Source organism: Mus musculus, chromosome 3 (assembly GCF_000001635.26).
Source record: "Mus musculus strain C57BL/6J chromosome 3, GRCm38.p6 C57BL/6J".
Classification (NCBI taxonomy): domain Eukaryota; kingdom Metazoa; phylum Chordata; class Mammalia; order Rodentia; family Muridae; genus Mus; species Mus musculus.
In genome coordinates, this window is record NC_000069.6 from 48,948,117 (window position 1) to 48,966,437 (window position 18,321).

An 18,321-nucleotide genomic window follows, 5' to 3' on the forward strand; every position below is an offset into this window, starting at 1 on the left:
ACCAAATTGTGGGTGCTACAGTCCTACTCAGAAGGGGGAAGAAAATAATCTCAGGAAGTAGGAGAGAGGGATCTGAGAGGGAGAAAGGAGGGGGAGGGGAGAGGTGGGGCTGTTCAGATATGGGAGGAGATGGGGAAGAAATACAGAGAGTTAGGATTTGAAAGTAGATGTGTAGCAGTGGAGGAGGGGGATCTGGAAGTACCCATTAGAAAGTCCCAGATGCTGCGAACCCAAGAGGTACCCAGGATACAACAGGAAGGACATTAGCAGAAGTACCCAACAAGGGGTAAATAGAACCTGTAGAGACCATATCCAGTGGATAGACACAGCCCCAGGTTGACAGATGGGGCTACCCATTCACTTCAAAATATTAATCCAGAATTCTTCCTTTCCAAAGGAAATGCAGAGACAAAGAGTGTAGCAGAGACTTAAGGAAAGGCTTTCCAGAGACTGTCCCACCTGGGGATCCATTCCATCTGCAGATACCAAACTGACACTATAGCTGAGGCCAGAAGTGCTTGTTGACAGGAGCTGGGTATAACTGTACTCTGAGAATCTCTGCCAGAGCCTAACCAATACAGATGTCGATATCTCCAGCCAAACATCGAACTGAGCATGGGACCCCTAATGAGAAGTTAGGACAGGGACTGAAGGAGCTGAAGAGGTTTGTAACCCCATAGGAAGATCATCAATATCAATCAAACTGATCCCCCAAGGTTCCCAGCTACTAAAACACCAACCAAAGAATACACATGGGGGATCTATGGCTCCAGCTAGATTTGTAGCAGAGGACTGCAAGAGGCATCATTGGGATGGGAGCCCCTTGGCCCTGTGGTGACTTGATGACCCAAGGTAGAGGAATGCTTGGGCACTGAGGCAGGAGTGCGTAGGTGGGTGGGGAAGTGCACTCATAGAAGCAGGGGGAGGGGAGAAGTGATAGGGCATTTGTGTGTGGGGAAACTGGGAGGGGGGATAACATTCTAAATGAAAATAAATAAAATAACCAATAGAAATGAAAAAAAAAGAGAATTTTGAAGTGAATGTATTTTAGGTGACTGCCATAGTTAGTATTGCTAATGCTATTCTGTAACACCAAGACCAAAGGAATTTGGCGAGGAAAGGGACGATTTGACTTATATTTCTATATCACTATTCATCAGCAAGGTAGGTCAGGATAGGAACTTAGGCAGGGTAGGAACCTGGAGGCAGGAGTTGATGCAGAAGCCATGGAGCGGGTTTTGCTTACGGGTTTGGTTTTCATGGTTTTCTTAGCCTGCTTTCTTATAAAACTGAGAATGATCAGCCCTGGATTGACTTCACCCAGAGTGAGTTTGCCCTCACAGGTCAATCACTAAATTAAGAAAATTATCTATAGCTGGATCATAGGGAAGAATTTTCTCAATTGAGGTTGCCACCTTTCAGGTAATTTTAACCTGTGTCAAGTCGCCATTAACCTAGCAAGCCCAGTGATCACTGAACCAGTTCTGTGATGTCTCATTTGAAGCAAAAGCTCGACCACTGTACTTGCTTCTCATCCTGATAATCTTAGTACAAAATGTCTAACAGACAATGAGAAGGAAGACTAAATGTGATTGAAGTTCAGGCCAGCAAGGAACATTATGGGTCATTGTTGCTTTTGAGTAGGTAGTTTTATTGATTACTTATTCATCTCATTGGGTCCATTGGTGTTTGATTGGTTTATAGCTGGTATTTGTCATTTCTGAGATACTGAAATGGCAATTCAGCACACTGTGACCTAAGCTCCTCAGACTGGGGGAAAGGCACACACATCTGTATCCAAAAATCATTTCAGTTTGTGGTTTCAGACACAACCTTAGCAGGGATAAGATGTATGATATTGAGTCTTTTAGACTTGAAAAATACCACACGTGTCCATGTATTTTGTATGATAAAAGAAACATCCTGAATGACAGAAAACTGTCTAGTATGAGCTAACTTATATATGACTTCAAAGGTTAATTTTTTTCAGAGGCTTAATATCTTGACATCATTTAGATCTGCCTAAAGCCTTAGTCAGACACTAACACATACATAAGTAAAGTACATATACAAGATGCTACTCTCACTCACAACAATTGTTTTCATGTCACTTGACCAGTTTGCACTAGGTGCTGTGCTGAGAAGAAAGACATCCCTTTTAACAGTTGGGAAACAGGAGGATGTCCTCAACGTAGTGTGTAGGTTGCTTATTTCAGTATATAGGTATAAATTGAACATGGGTAGGAGCTACACTTAACTGACATTTTAGTACTGCTTACCATGTTAAAATGAAATAATTTTGTCAGAGTTTCATGTCCTTCAAGAACACCAATGGCCCCTTATGACAAGTGGATGACTTGGTTTCTTTACAATTGGAAAGGTGTGTTGTTACCTTCAGAACTGACTTTCTCTCCAAAGTCCTTTACTCATTAAAATTACTCAGAGACTTATGGTCCCAAGTGTATGATCCATTATAACACAAAATCAGAAAAAAAGTATACCATTTCACAATAACAAAGGGGCAGAGCTGGATCTATAGCCATATTGCTAACTGGTCAAATCATATTTCAACCCAGAAATATTCTCACTAATTTTTGGAAGTGACTTCAAAAATCCCAATAAACTGAATATAACATTATAAAATATTGCAATGTCTGACATATCCTCAAACAGAAATGCATACATTAAATGAAAAGAGTGTCTATGAAAGTACAACTTAATTATTATATGTGGATTCTAGAAACAAGCACTGGGAACAAAGCGATTCAAGATATACTGTAGATTTTTTTTCTCTGTGTTCTCACATGTGTTCCTTGAAGTACTGGAGGTCACGACCCCAACCACAAACCCCTCTAAAAGGACAGAAATTTATGAGAGATTATTCCAGGGGGCACTATGTGCATGTACAAGCAGTTAGAAAAAGAAGGCACTATCATGGTTGTAGAGATACAGTGAAAACAGAAAAGATATTGGGAGAATTCCACACGATCCACTTAATTATTTTCTTCCCTCATTTGACTACTTGATCATGGAAACTGGAAGGAATAAAACACCTGGTCTGATACTATTAAGATTTTACGTAAACCATAGTGAAGGTTTGGGTTACAGCATAAGGCAACTCAACAAAGTCTACCAAGGTGTAAAATGAAAACAGAAGACTTTTTATAACACAGTCAAGAAGGAAGAAGATAAATCAGTTATACTTAGATATTAGATTGAATGACAATCAAATTTCTCTTCTTGGAGAGAAGATTCAAGGCATAGGTACCATAGATAAGTTGCACCATAAACATAGTAAGAAGGCCCTGTATAGTACAGTCATGTACAGTTTTCTCTTGAGAATGTTCCAGTGGCTAAGAGTTAGAAGTTACAGTTAAATTTTCTTCAAGGATGTACTTTTACTAGCCTCTTCAACAAGAGGCTGTCTGATTGGGATAGTGATGTCATAGTATCCTTCTTCTATAAAACTTGAAGGTTTTCTAATTTGGACTTGATGATTCCTTGTTATTCTGATTAAAATAAAATAAAAAAGCAAACTCCAAAATATTTAAGAATCAATTCTGAATTAAAAAAATGAATAATCCTGAAAAACAAAAACACCAAAAAAATTACAATATAAAAATAAAATATAAATATAACTGAGCTACTTGAAAGTTTTAAAAAATCAAACATTAATTCATGAACATAAGGCTACAAGTTATTAAAAATTGTAAATAATAATAATTTAAAATTTTGATAGCATTTCATAGAGAAGTTAAGCATGTATATTCACTAGGAGCATAAAGTCAATTTAAAGGAGGCCTTTTAGTATTTAGTTAAAACCTAAAACAAAAATGAATATCTAATAGTAGATTTCTAATTTAAGTGATACATCAATATATAGTTTAACATTATATTCAATAACAAAATTTAAAAGGAAACAGAAGCTAAGTTTAATAATAAAGAATACAGATTAGAATACACATGTAACTGTTACTGTGCTAAAGGAACCATAAGAAACAGATATAAATAAATGTATACCATTAAAATTATTGATAAAAATCAATACATATTATATTGATGTATTTGAATATAATAAAAGATCTATCCTAAGAGTACAAGAGAAAATGATACAAAGGAGTCTACTTGTCACTTATTTACCAGACAATAAAAACTGCTTAAATGTTGTACAAAGGCACTAAATAAACACATTGAGACTTGGAGAAGGTCCTGATAAGAAAAAATAAAATAAAAAAAAAGCAAACTCCAAAATATTTAAGACTCAATTCTGAATTAAAAAAAACAAGTAATCCTGAAAAACAAAAACACCAGAAAAATTATAATATAAAAATAAAATATAAATATAACTGAGCTGTAAATCACAGTGGTAGAATATGGTTTATGGTCATCTAACTCAGTTTGAAACCTGAATCTATGGCAATTTGTAAACAATCGTTGAAGAGAATGTTTTGTGTTTCTAGGAGGAACCCATTATTTTCTCTTGGGATTTCTCTCTCACTGGTTACTCTGTGTGATGGTTTATATTGACTGTCTACTTGACATCATTTACAATCAGAAAAAATGAACCTCTGCAGATATCTGTGGGATAAGCTCTAGCTTAGATCAGTTCAGATGAGAAGAACTTTGCCAAAGTTTAGCACTTTAGTAAAGGTCAGCTCCATTACAGTGATTAAGGTCCTGGCTTTATTAAAACTAGAAAACAAGCTGACTACGCTCCTCACACAACATCCTCTCGGTCGTGACGGACACCAGAATAAGTCCTTCCTACATTATGTTGTCCTTGCCAGTTATTTTGTGACATCAGTGAAATAAGTAGACAATAGGGTATCCAAGAGAGTTGTTATACAGCAAGCCTAGCAAACATGTTTAGTTTCTCCTGTTTGTCCCCTTTTCCTCTCTCTCTCTACCATCCTGCCATGCCTCCATGGTATTTTATAAATCCTTGTTGGCAAGCTGTATGGAACTCTATGACAGATAAATATTACATGTACCAACAGTAGATTTCCTATAGTTAAAATGTTTCCTACATTTAGAAGAATATAACAACCTGAAGACAGAAAACATTAATTATACTAAAATATGTTTTGTTTATATTTACTATGTAAATTGGTGGTGAAAGATTGCACAGAATGTCCAAAAGCATGATTCCGACCCATACCTCTGGATAAATGAACCATGAGATTTTAAAGTCAAGTATTTATTAAATGTGATATTGTTTCTAGGTTTGCTGACCAGGACAAAGTAAGTCGCACTTGGAAATTTATTTTCTATTCATTTATTCTTAGGATTTATTAGCACAATATTATAAATGTATGTTAATTGTTGAGTTATCACAATAGGAGTAAATTCCTACTGTGTAGCGGTAGGAAATTAGTTTAAAACATTTTAATAAACACAATAAAATTGATATTGGGAAAGAATGAGAAATATTAAAGTATTCTTAATGTTTTTTTTGAGTGACGATTATAATTCAGATACTTGAATATGTATCATGTATCTATTTTCCAAAATGAGTTTGGTTGAATGTGTACAAAAGTTATACACACACAAATTTACACATTTAATTTTAATCTTACATATCTTTCTTCTCCTTGAATGGCTTATTGATGTCCTTAAATAAAATGTCTGCGCATTGCCAGCAGAATCAGGTCCCTGATTTTAAAAGGGTTTCTTGGTAAGGGATTAAGTGACTAAACCCAGAAACAAGCACCCCATGCAGTCTTCTTTGCTTCCCTGCAACAACAAACAATGATAATTTTCACTGAGCATTGTTTGTTAAAGCAAAATTATTTGTTGCTTGTTATCCATGAGCAAGCCAATGTGTACTCTAAATCGACCACAGTAAAATTCTCTACACCGATTTCATTAGATTTTTATGTTCTTTACAAAAGTTGTCATAGCATTTTTAAAACTAGCATCACATAATAATATGTGCATGAAACAGTCCCACAAGTATAGTAAAATATTGGACTGGGACTCTGTTGTGCAAAGTTCTGACTTAGATGTGCCATTATCAAATCAATAAAACAGAAACAATACTTAGTCTAGGGCAGGAATATACACAAATAGGTGAATAAAATTTTGTCAACAAATAAACTTTCAGAGAACATTTGGCAACACGATCTGAGACACTGTGCCTAAATGACATTAGCCATGAAGTACATTTTACATCAATAGGCAATGCAAATATTTATATATAATAATATATATATGGGAATAGTTTATAAGTCAACATAGGTCACTTGGGTGACTTTACCTAATAGAACTCCTTCATTTACTAATACCTAGTACTAAATATTTTTAAATTATATTTATTGGAATGTATAGAGAGTCTGAGAGGGAATGGATACAGTATCTGGAGGCACAGTTACAATGAGAGGTAAGGTTTTAACCTTTGTGAAATCATAGAATCATTAGGTCTGATTTGATAATTACACTCAGAAGGTTTTGCCTCTCTTTTGCCTTACTTCTACTGTATAAATTCAACCTTTTAAATATTTAAATTTCCTATTATAGGTCATTAAGAGAAATCAAGGAAGAGTAGATAAAAAGAAATGTTATTAACTTTACCTAAAATTTAGAGGCATCAAGGGAATCAGTGTTAGATTCTTACCTGGCAGGGGAGATACCATGATCACGAAGGTGGTTTTCCCAGGGCAAGGCTTATCCATTGCACTCTGGATGTGCTGACCCCTGCGATTTCTCCAAATGTGGGAAACTCGACTGCATATTTTGTGGTAGTGGGGGACTGTGTTCTCACTCTCCCCTGTGGGGGAAAGAGAGAGAGAGAGATCAGTGTTAGGATTTATGGATATAAACATAGCACCAGTGTTCTTTCTCTTCCTCTCTGCCCCACATATATAAAAATATAATCATGCAATCTTCCCCTCCCCTCCCCCTCTCCCTTCCCCTCCCTCTGTCCCTCTCTCTCTGTCCCTCTCTGTGTGTCTCTCTCTGTCTCTCTGTCTCTGTCTCCCTCTGTCTCTCTCTGTCTCTGACTCTCTCTGTCTCTCTCTCTCTCTCTTTCTCTGTCTCTCTCTCTCTCTCTCTCTCTTCCTTGACAAGCACAAGCACAGATTCACACACACATACAACACATAAACCACACAATGTCATTTAAATTTGACATTTATAGATACCTAGGAACTATGTTGCTTTGCCATCAGGTTCTGAAAATAAAGTGAACACAGAGAGAAGGGTAAATGTCATAGTTTCACACTACTTGATGCTGAGAAATGTCTATATACTACATTTTGCTGCAATATTTTGCTGTCTAGAAGGATAGAAAATTGAATGGCCATAATGTTTGAGGAATATTCTAGTAAAATAAATATTACTTTAGGCACAAATATCTTCAGGAAAGTATGTAAGTTCAATAAGAAATCATAGACGTAGACTACAATATAAAGAAAGAGAAGGATCTAGAGGTAGATCTGCAGTCAAAATTACTAACATCTTGTAGGCAACTCAAGTTTTTTCCCAGTACCCATGTTGAGCAGCCATGGCAAATTGTAACTCCATTTCTAGGGGATTTGATACCCTCTTCAGGATAGTATAGGCACACATGTATACATAGTGAACACATACATAAAGAAACAAATACATACATACATATATACATACAGACAGACAGATACATGCATAGATACATTAAAACATAAATAATCAAATACATACGTCACACACACACACACACACACACACACACACACATATATATGTACATTTAAAACACATATATAAATAAATAGTAAGGATTTTTCCACTTAGCTTGAAAGCAGTTGTTATAACATATAAAATGTGTTTGGGATATGGTTCTGGAGACGCTGAGAATTTGGTAAAGACAATGTTTGAAAAATCAGCAGCAGCACTCTGAGTCCATCTAAAGTAGGGTATCCTAACTAACAAGCCACTCTTCATCCTCTGTTTTCAAACAAATACGCATAAACACCTTCATTTAGTATGGGAAGTGGCCACATTTGCAAATGCTTTTTATTTCAGTGAATTATCCATGAGGGCATCCTATATATCATAGGTATCCCATTTTAAAACATTGTACCTACAATATTCAATAATTTGGTTATTCAGTAATTTGATTGGAGAATTTATTAAGAGTACTGTGAGAGAATAAACATGTTTAAGACACCATTAGTTTAGAAATTAGTATCCCTCATTTTTATAGGATGATTACTATAAAAGGCACCCTAGGTACAGTTGCTAATTTTCAATACAACAAATTCTATTCCTTACCTGCTCATTCTACACCTCCAATTTTCAATTATTACATATTTACATATATGAAGAAAACCATCACTATTGCTCTTCAGTTTTGTTCTACTTCTGTCAATTGGAAATGCATGCACATTTTCAAAACTATTTGCACCATCTTCTTTTTGACATTATTACGGTTTAGGTATTAAGGACTTTGCAAAAAGCCTCATTTGCTGACAGTTTGGTTGTTGATACTATAAACAAGGGATTTGAGACTGAGGATGCTAACATCATCCACTATATAATACATCAGTGAATTCATACTAAATGGACGATTGATGCATGGAGCCTGGGTAAAGAGCATAAGCCACCAGCATGTGTCTGTAAAGCAGAAATCTATCTCTAGACTCTGGACATTTGTGGAGGCTACAAGTTGAAGATAACTTCTCTCTTGTGCTTCTACTCTGATATTCCTGACTTGGCACAGGTCTAAAGGCAGTGTTGATACATGAGCATATTCAAGAAATTCTAGACCATGCTCCTCCCTGAAATAGTTTGCTTCTGGTGTTTTGTCACAATGGAAAAGTGGCTAAAACAGATAAGGATACATCAAACAGTCTGTGTTGTTGACTCCTTACTTTCTTACACAAACACCTATCCATCTGCCAAATATAACCATTGAGAAAATCTTCCATCTAAAGTGTATCCATTCTTATCCCATATCTTGAAACTTCAGAGACCTGCCAAGAGAGATTAACTTTTTCCTTAGTTTTCTTTTTTGGGGGGGGAGGGTCTTGAGCGCGCCCCCAACTCGCCAGCAAGAACGACGCTGCTACAGGATCCTTCTGCACACATTTATTCAGTCCTGTTTCTTCTTTCTCCATATATCTCCCTTGTTTATATCTCCCTTGTTTATATCTCCCTTGTTTTTATATCTCCCTTGTTTATATATCTCCCTTGTTTATATCTCCCTTGTTTATATCTCCCCCGAACCCTGGGCCTCTCACTCTTTTATACTCTCAGTTCCCATCCACGCACAGCAGGCCACGCCACCTCACCAGGCACGCAGCTTCAGCTAATCAGGGCAGCAGGGACGTATCTCCATCAAATTGGATTCACCTGTATCCTGGTACACCTGCGCAGCACTCAAGATGTTTGTGTCTTATATGAGGAAGTCAGGTGCAAGTCATATGACTTAGCTGCAGTCCCTGGCGCCTTTGGGACTGCCGCCACACCCGCTCCCCACAATTCCCCCTTTTTTCTTTTTTGGCAGAGAGAATGTCTGTAGATAGCCCCCCCCCCCCGCAGCCATGCCCCTTACCCGTCCTTGGGTGACAAACAGCATTGGTTTGATCCCTGTCTTAGGTTGGTGACATGCCCAGGGAGTCTTATCACTGACTACCTCTCTATCATGCCAAGCCACTCCTGGGGAGATTGTGTTTTGCTTGTGGCAGGTGCATCAAAAGGCCAGGATGTTAATTAACTTATGGCCAGATCTTAATTGCTGCAAGCAAGCCTCATGGGTGAAGGTAGAGGTCTGATCCCCAGTGTGCAAGCATAGGGGCCCTACACAAAACCATCCGTTAGGCTCATCACCCAGAGAGGTCTTGGCCAGCTCCCGTGTCATTTTTCCTGGGGGAAGGGAACTAGGACACTGAACCTTCATGCAATCAGACATGCCTTCCACAGGATGCCAACAGCAAGCTATCCTCTGTGCAGTGCTTAGCCTCGCAACCCACGGCATAACACAGCATAATTTCTTTTAGAGCGGCAAACCGAATCTGAGGAGATTGTCCTGCCTCCACTGCAGCAAAAGCCTACGCTACCATGGTGAAAGTGCGGGCCGCACACTCTGCACCTAACACATGTGCCAAACACAAAAAACACACACACTATAACAAGCATACATCCCAGGGCTCTCATCCCCGCTCATCTTCCCTGAAGCAAGGGATAGATAGCCAGAGAGGCTATCTCTTTAAGGGGAATTCAGGGATCAAAAAGGCATGGAAAAATTTGAATGTCATGTCGAGCTGGTATCGGCTTCTGCAATACCGAAAGGATCTCTCATCTCAGCTCCATCGTTTGTGCTTGTGGGACCATCCACCACATCCACAGGGGCAACTGGATCAGGAGCCTCAATCTTGCAGCGTCTCACCAATCTCTCCAGCACCCAAAGAGGTTCCATCTGGTCCTGTGGAAACACACAAACAGACCCTCTCGCCCACGTCAACACCAGATCTGGTCGATCCTCTCCAAATATCCGGACAGAAGGTCCACCTACAGGTGGCTGCTGAGGAGGCATAGGGAGGCGGCGCAAAAGCTAATTTGCCTTCCTCCTCCACCTCGGCTCTTTTATTTTGTCCTTTCTGTCCACCTGATAACACTGTGTCTCCTTTCTTTTTCCTTTTTCTTTTTAAGCCCTTCTACTCTTCCGACATACTTTCTTGTTGCTCTGTAAGGATTTTCTGACCTGTTTTGACTGCCTCTACACACAGTTTCAAACAGTAACAGAGTCCATATATCAGAACAAACAAGACCAAAACTATCAGACCTACCCACAAAGGGTCAATGGGAGAAAAAAGCATAACTACACAGCGAGGATCTATTGATCACTACACTGAGGTTATCATAGTTCCTTAACTTGTCCCCAAACCAGGAACCTTAACTTGTCCCAAAGCCAGGAACCTTAACTTGTCCCAAAGCCGGGAACCTTTCGTTACCTTGTGCCTGCTTCCTGGCAACTTTATGCTTGCCTCTATTTTATCCGAGGTCCTTTCCAAACTCCTGGGTTACTTTGTGCCTACTTCCTGGCAACTTTATGCTCACCTCTATTTTATCCGAGGTCCTTCCCAAACTCCTGGGGTCGCAAGTTTCACTCACCGTGAACTTACCCTGCCGGCAACCACTGACTGCTGAAAGTTCTGAACTCGGTGGGGGAGTCGGTTCCCCGTACGGGCCACCAATTGTCGCATCTGCTCTCGACCAGCAAGAACGACACGACCACCAGTCCTTCTAACAGCAGCTTATTCAGTCTTCATCTTTCTTCTTTCTCTTAAAAATATCCCCCTTTAACCCAGGGATCAATTTGGGAGACTTACCAGTACCGTTCCCCAGCTGAAGAGTTCTGAATCCACGCCGGATCCTTCTCAACAGTCTGTTTTACAGGAACTTTTATTAACCACTCCTTTCCCGTGATGCAGTTCTGAATCCTCCCTGTAGCAGGGGGTCTTCGCTCCTGCCTGAAGATGTTTCTTGTCCCGGGTTTCGGCACCACTTGTTGAGCGCGCCCCCAACTCGCCAGCAAGAACGACGCTGCTACAGGATCCTTCTGCACACATTTATTCAGTCCTGTTTCTTCTTTCTCCATATATCTCCCTTGTTTATATCTCCCTTGTTTATATCTCCCTTGTTTTTATATCTCCCTTGTTTATATATCTCCCTTGTTTATATCTCCCTTGTTTATATCTCCCCCGAACCCTGGGCCTCTCACTCTTTTATACTCTCAGTTCCCATCCACTCACAGCAGGCCACGCCACCTCACCAGGCACGCAGCTTCAGCTAATCAGGGCAGCAGGGACATATCTCCATCAAATTGGATTCACCTGTATCCTGGTACACCTGCGCAGCACTCAAGATGTTTGTGTCTTATATGAGGAAGTCAGGTGCAAGTCATATGACTTAGCTGCAGTCCCTGGCGCCTTTGGGACTGCCGCCACACCCGCTCCCCCCAGGAGGGCAAAAGGAAAGAAACTAATATTTATTAGGCATGTATGTACGGTCCAGAAGCAGAAGACATACTTCCCAAATTCTTTCCCTCCCACCTCTCCTCTCCTCCCATTTTCTTTCTTTTTTTAAATTTTTTTATTAGGTATTTTCTTCATTTACATTTCCAATGCTATCCCAAAAGTCCCCCCATACCTCTCCACTCCCCTACCCACCCACTCCCACTTCTTGGCCCTGGCATTCCCCTATACTGAGGCATATAAATTTTGCACGACTAGGCCATCTTCTGATACGTATGCAGCTAGAGACACGAGCTCCGGGGGGTACTTGGTAGTTCATATTGTTGTTCCACCTATAGGGTTGCAGATCGCTTTAGCTCCTTGGTTACTTTCTCCAGCTCCTCCATCGGGGGCCCTGTGATCCATCCAATAGCTAACTGTGAGCATCCACTTCGGTGTTTTTTAGGCCCCGGCATAGTCTCATAAGAGACAGCTATATCAGGGTCCTCTCAGCAAAATCTTACTAGTGTATGCAATGGTGTCAGCGTTTGGAGGCTGATTATGGGATGGATCCCCGGATATGGCAGTTTCTAGATGGTCCGTCCTTTTGTCTCAGCTCCAAACTTTGTCTCTGTAACACCTTCCATGGGTGTTTTGTTCCCAATTCTAAGAAGGGGCAAAGTGTCCACACTTTGGTCTTCGTTCTTCTTGAGTTTCATGAGTTTCACAAATTGTACCTTATATCCTGGGTATTCTAAGTATCTGGGTTAATATCCACTTATCAGTGAGCATATATCATGTGAGTTCTTCTGTGATTGGGTTACCTTACTCAACATGATGCCTTCCAGGTCCATCCATTTGCCTAGGAATTTCATAAATTCATTCTTTTTAATAGCTGAGTAGTACTCCATTGTGTAAATGTACCACATTTTTTTCTATCCATTCCTCTGTTGAGGGGTATCTGGGTTCTTTCCAGCTTCTGGCTATTATAAATAAGGCTGCTATGAACATAGTGGAGCATGTGTTCTTTTTACCAGCTGGAACATCTTCTGAATATATGCCCAGGAGAGGTATTGCGAGATCCTCGAGTAGTACTATGTCCAATTTTCTGAGGAACCGCCAGACTGATTTCCAGAGTGGTTGTACAAGCTTGCAATCCCACCAACAATGGAAGAGTGTTCCTCTTTCTCCACATCCACGCCAGCATCTGCGGTCACCTGGATTTTTGATCTTAGCCATTCTGACTGGTGTGAGGTGGAATCTCAGGGTTGTTTTGATTTGCATTTCCCTGATGATTAAGGATGTTGAACATTTTTTCAGGTGCTTCTCTGCCATTCCGTATTCCTCAGGTGAGAATTCTTTGTTCAGTTCTGAGCCCTATTTTTTAATGGGGTTATTTGATTTTCTGAAGTCCACCTTCTTGAGTTCTTTATATATGTTGGATATTAGTCCCTTATCTGATTTAGAATAGGTAAAGATACTTTCCCAATCTGTTGGTGGTCTTTTTGTCTTACTGACGGTGTCTTTTGCCTTGCAGAAACTTTGGAGTTTCATTAGGTCCCATTTGTCAATTCTCGATCTTACATCACAAGCCATTGCTGTTCTGTTCAGGAATTTTTCCCCTGTGCCCATATCTTCAAGGCTTTTACCCACTTTCTCCTCTATAAGTTTCAGTGTCTCTGGCTTTATGTGAAGTTCCTTGATCCACTTAGATTTGACCTTAGTACAAGGAGATAAGTATGGATTGATTCGCATTCTTCTACATGATAACAACCAGTTGTGCCAGCACCAATTGTTGAAAATGCTGTCTTTCTTCCACTGGATGGTTTTAGCTCCCTTGTAGAAGATCAAGTGACAATAGGTGTGTGGGTTCATTTCTGGGTCTTCAATTCTATTTTATTGGTCTACTTGTCTGTCTCTATACCAGTACCATGCAGTTTTTATCACAATTGCTCTGTAGTAAAGCTTTAGGTCAGGCATGGTGATTCCACCAGAGATTCTTTTATCCTTGAGAAGACTTTTTGCAATCCTAGGTTTTTTGTTATTCCAGATGAATTTGCAAATTGCTCCTTCTAATTCGTTGAAGAATTGAGTTGGAATTTTGATGGGGATTGCATTGAATCTGTAGATTGCTTTTGGCAAGATAGTCATTTTTACAATGTTGATCCTGCCAATCCATGAGCATGGGAGATCTTTCCATCTTCTGAGATCTTCTTTAATTTCTTTCTTCAGAGATTTGAAGTTTTTATCATACAGATCTTTCACTTCCTTAGTTAGATTCACGCCAAGATATTTTATATTATTTGTGACTATTGAGAAGGGTGTTGTTTCCCTAATTTCTTTCTCAGCCTGTTTATTCTTTGTGTAGAGAAAGGCCATTGACTTGTTTGAGTTTATTTTATATCCAGCTATATATATAATATCCAATATGTATATATTGGATATTAGTCCCCTATCTGATTTAGGATAGGTAAAGATCCTTTCCCAACCTGTTGGTGGCCTCTTTGTCTTATTGACGGAGTCTTTTGCCTTACAGAAGCTTTGCAGTTTCATGAGGTCCCATTTGTCAATCCTCGATCTTATAGCACAAGCCATTACTGTTCTATTCAGGAATTTTTCCCCTGTGTCCATATCTTCGAGGCTTTTCCCCACTATCTCCTCTATAAGTGTCACTGTCTCTGGTTTTATGTGGAATTCCTTGATCCACTTAGATTTGACCTTAGTACAAGGAGTTAGGAATAGATCAATTCGTTTTCTTCTACATGTTAATGGCCAGTTGTGCCAGCACCATTTTTAATGATAAGGATATTTTAATTTAGGAGTGAACACAAATTAGTAACCTCATTTTGGTTTTGTATGCTTATTTTACATATGTGAATTTAAGTTGTTATATGGAACTTAAGAATCTTTGATAAAATAATACCCATATTTTGTCATTAAAATGAATGATGATTATTATGCATTCATTGTGGCTTTTTATATGATTTGTAAATTAATTCAATAAAAATTCAATATTTAAATTTACTCTTCCAGGAAACATCATTTTATCTAACTTTACAGTAAAAAAAAAAATGAATGCTTAAGGGAGTCTTCTACCTTTTGAGTTGAGTTAATTTACATTATATTTTCTAAGATGAGAACCACTTTCATTAAGTGAAACTGATTTTAAAGCATTGCATAATAAAATAAAAATGAAGAACTCTGGGGTAGTGTTTGATTTGATAGGTTTATATCTTGAAACACTCCTTCTATGTTTAACCTTCCTCATGTGTACTGTTAGAGAACACAGTTCAGTATTTGACACAAATGTAATTATTTAAATTTTCTGTATATCAAAAGCTTTCACTCCCTCTAAAGATACCGGAGGGATATGAGAAAAAATATAAGGTGATGGCAGGAAAATACCAGGAGACAAAAAAGTGAGCATTGTCTGCTGAAGAGAAAAATAGGAAATTCCTTTGGAGATTTGTAGAGCTACTTCAAATAATCTGTATTGATTTCTGATGCAATAAAGCAAGAATTGCATTTTTAATAACATTTGCAAAAGAGAGTTTCATGTACTCATGTTATTTATTTACAATTTATATCTGCACCTACAGTGATTTATAGGTAGCAAATATTTTGGTTTTCCAAAAGTGCACATTATTTCTAACGTTTGATGGAAAGATTGCATATAGTTTAGTTGATGTATTTTAAATCTGCTATTAATCCACAGCCAGAGATAAGCAATTGTAATAGTACCTTTGTATGTATTTCAAATGCCTTTGTATCCATCCTGCCCATGGATGGAGAGATGGGTATATGAATCAAATCAAAAAGGAAATGAGGACTTAAAACTTTCATTGAATTGCTGAGAAGAGGAGCAATATATTAAAGAAAATAAAGAAAATGTAAAAATATAGCGTCTTTTCAGATAAGGATCATTTTAACCCAGACACAAGTATAATCAATAAATAGTGTAGTATAGAGGTTGTCTATGGGAACAGGAAATTACATGTACATAATAGAAATTAGAGTCATTGGATTGGTTTGCTTAATTCAGAATAGTTAAGACAGCAGCTAGCTGTCTGTCAAAGAGGGGGGAAAACTAGTAATTGACCAATCCAAGAATCTAGATGCCACAACAATCAAAATTTAATACTGAAAGCCAGGATGTTTTCTAGAAACCACTGCTATGGAGTCTACATTGTCACTAGAAGAGAAAATCACACTGGCTCAGAGACAGGGAGACAAAGTAGTCAGGCCAACCTGTTTCTCAGACCATTTTATATCTGGCCTTCTAGCCCAAAAGTTCCACCCTATTTAAAAATAGGCCTTCCCTTCTTAATTAATCCCCTGGGGAAAGTATATTTCCTATGTGAGTTTTAATCTTATACAGTTGACAAACAAGTCTAATCTTTATACATTGTGTTGGGAGGGTAGGTAGGAAAGACAACTAGGTAGATAGTTCTATCTAGGTGAATGGTTAAGGAACAAAATTTATCTCACACAGTAACAGATCTTTGGATATCAAATATATTTGGAGGGACAGGTCTTATTCTGAAGTAAGTAATTCAAAAGTAAATATTTAGTTTAGCCTCTAAATCAATCTCTCATATATATGTGAAGACCCGCATGACGTATTTTTTTTTCAATGACAGTTTTTGAGACAGCTTCTCTTGCTAAACATCGAGTACACATATTCAACTATAATAGACTGTCAGTGAACCTCAATGACCTTTGTGGCCTTGCTTCCCCAGCAATGAGGTAAATGGTTCTTTTCAATGTGCCAATCTTTTACTGGAGGTTAGATCTCAGGCATCCATGCTTTTATGATCAGAAATTACTCATTGAGACATCAGTTCAGTGCCTTGATGGCTTCATAATTGGAAATCTGTGTGAGTTCCTATGTCAACATAGCATGAACCCAACAGAGAAATATGATACCAGGAATCATATCCACAATTTCCAGGAGCCCTTAATGTTCAACATGAAATAGTTCATCTTTCTTCACCCACCCCCCAGATATATGGAGAATAGAATGATTTCTATTGTTAACTATGGAATTAACACAATCATACACACTGGCATGGATTAAAGTAACTTTATGGTAGGGGTGATGGGGAAAGTTGGTACAAGGCGTAGTACAATGGGAGCCATGACTAACTCACAGAAAAAACTGTAGTGACAACAGCAGCTGGAACGAAGCATCAATATACTACAGGAGATAATTCCAAAGCTCTACAGCCTTGCAAATGAACACACGTGGCCAAAGTATGTCTCCAAAAATAGATTATTACATTTTCTTCTTAACATTGATGCATATTTAGGAAGAAAGAAGAAAGGAAGAAATATATATATATATATATATATATATATATATATATATATATATATATACAGGTAGAATATTAAAAGGTAGCGTGTGGCATATTTGAATTATAGCAGTCTGCTTTCCCTGAACTAATGGAGCCCGTACATGCCAGTGGAGAGTTACATTCTGAATTTAATCAGCATATAACCTGAAAAACTGTAATTGTCCATAAACTACCATGGTTCCTGCGTGCACATAATGTTCTATCCCAGGTACTTATTTCTTTTTTGTTAATCTCATCAACACCATTAAAATATTTCATATTTATGTATGTATGTTTTTGAATGTGGACACATGTGCAGAGTTGCCAACAGAGGTTAAAAAAGGGCAATGAATCCCCTGAAGCTGGAGTTCCATGACGTTCTAGACCAGCTGGTATTAGTGTTGGGGACTCAACCCCTGTCTTCTGAAAGAGCAGTAGGTGTTCATAATTGCAGCTCCATCTCTCCAGTCTCTAATACAAACTTTTGATTATGAAATTTTTGAAATGTGAGCTGGTATAGTTTCTGTGTCAGTGATATTTGAGCTTATTAGCTCAAATATTATTGAAAGAAGAGACTGGATATTTAAAAAATTAATCAAGTCCTATAATTATGGATAAAATGACTAAAGAGTGATCAGTTTCCTACTGATGCTCTGGACATTGTAGAGCATGTCAGTTGCAAGGGGTTCAGAAAAATATGTGCCTGTGACTCTACCTGCGATGCAAATGATGAGGTTGTTATAAGCAGTCAGAAGCAAAGCTATGAGAAAGCAAAGAAGGGAATGAAAAGTGGAAAGGAAAAAAATACAGTGAAGAGTAATTACTTATTTTAACATGATTGCAATAAATATACTTCTAATTTCAATATTATCATTTTATGCATTTTCCTCAAAAACTTATTTCACATGTTTATTTGAAAGAAAATCTATCACAATCACAATAGTTGGGTAAAATCATGCTTTTCTCTTTTTCTGTGAAAATTGATTTGTATGCAGTTATATTGATTTTCTTCTACTGCCTCCATAAGTATAAAATAGTGGCAGATGGGAGCA

General features: G+C 38.2%; 1 non-coding gene across 1 annotated transcript; it reads left to right on the plus strand.

The window, feature by feature from the left end:
• Positions 1 to 6,605: 6,605 nt before the first annotated feature.
• Gm23511 lies at positions 6,606 to 6,769 on the plus strand. Its single transcript, XR_003954784.1, has one exon. It is a non-coding gene; the product is annotated as a U1 spliceosomal RNA (small nuclear RNA).
• The last annotated feature ends 11,552 nt before the right edge of the window (positions 6,770 to 18,321 follow it).